The sequence below is a fragment of the Anneissia japonica genome, unplaced genomic scaffold (genome assembly GCF_011630105.1).
Source record: "Anneissia japonica isolate Jap-2015-1 unplaced genomic scaffold, ASM1163010v1 scaffold652_len952628_cov199, whole genome shotgun sequence".
Lineage (NCBI taxonomy): Eukaryota > Metazoa > Echinodermata > Crinoidea > Comatulida > Comatulidae > Anneissia > Anneissia japonica.
Window position 1 is genome coordinate 694641 of NW_022757608.1, and position 1151 is coordinate 695791.

At 35.0% G+C, this 1151-nt stretch overlaps 1 non-coding gene across 1 annotated transcript; it reads right to left on the reverse strand.

Annotated features, from left to right (window-relative positions):
- Positions 1-724: 724 nt before the first annotated feature.
- On the reverse strand, positions 725-798 carry Trnaf-gaa. Its single transcript has one exon. It is a non-coding gene; the product is annotated as a tRNA-Phe (tRNA).
- Positions 799-1151: the final 353 nt, after the last annotated feature.

The window sequence follows — 1151 nt, forward strand, 5'->3', positions numbered from 1 at the left end:
GGTATAAAGTGAGAATTTCATGCAAGCATGATTGGAAACAATAGGCTGGGTGAGATTAGAATAAACAGCCTAAACAAGTAAACAGGAAGGCCAAAACTAAACTTTAGAGGCAAGCCTCAATAAATAAGCCAAATGACATATCTATAATATAAATGATATATATATATATATATATATATCATTAGTGGTCGTGGGACTAGTTTGGGCCCTACCTAAGCTGGTCGAACGTTTTGTTTGGGTCTATACCCTAGCTGCACTGATGAGGCCTTCCAGGCCGAAATGGATCAGTCTGTAGATATTGGGATTCCTTCCAGTGGATGCTTAGTTTATTTTGTCATTCTGATCGGATTTTCATTACTGTTCCGTTTTAATTTTATTTTAAATTGTTTTGCATTATGTGGCCGTTTGCTGTTTTATGGGTTTTTCCCATTTTCCTTTCAAACTTTTAAATAATCGTTAATAATCCATCCATCCAATATAATACAATACAATAATAATATACAAAGGCACCCTGATCTATATAGTTCTATCTATCTAGATCTGTATATGTACACGTGTGTGTGCAATTTGTGATATTTTTTCCCTTTTTTATATTATCTAAATGATGTAGTTTCATTTGTAATAATATTGAATTTAATTAAATTATATTGAATTAGATAAAATGTACAATGTAACGTTTATTAAAAAAAAATAAATGCCGAAACCCGGGAATATTCAGAATCCAAGCGGATTCTCCGGAATTGAACCAGGGACCTTTAGATCTTCAGTCTAACGCTCTCCCAACTGAGCTATTTCGGCTCTTGTGGTTCAGGGCGCATTAGTTTCACAAAGTCAATTAACGGGGTTCGATGATTGTAGTCACGTGACTAGGTTTCCCTACTCTCTTTCTGATAGAAAATAAAACTCAAAAAAACATTTAGTACTTTAAAGACTAGTTTATTTGAAGGTACAATAGCTTTCGTGCACATAGTGCACTTATTTCTGATAGGTTGTCTTTTTCATGATTTATCTTTCGGCAAAGATACTAGAAATACAAGATATAGCACTCGCATAGCAAAAATGAGGCGGAAATTGGTCCAGACGTACGCGGCGCTCTGCTCTTTATATAATGCAAGTTTTCTATACTTGGTCCAGACGTACAGGGCGCCCTT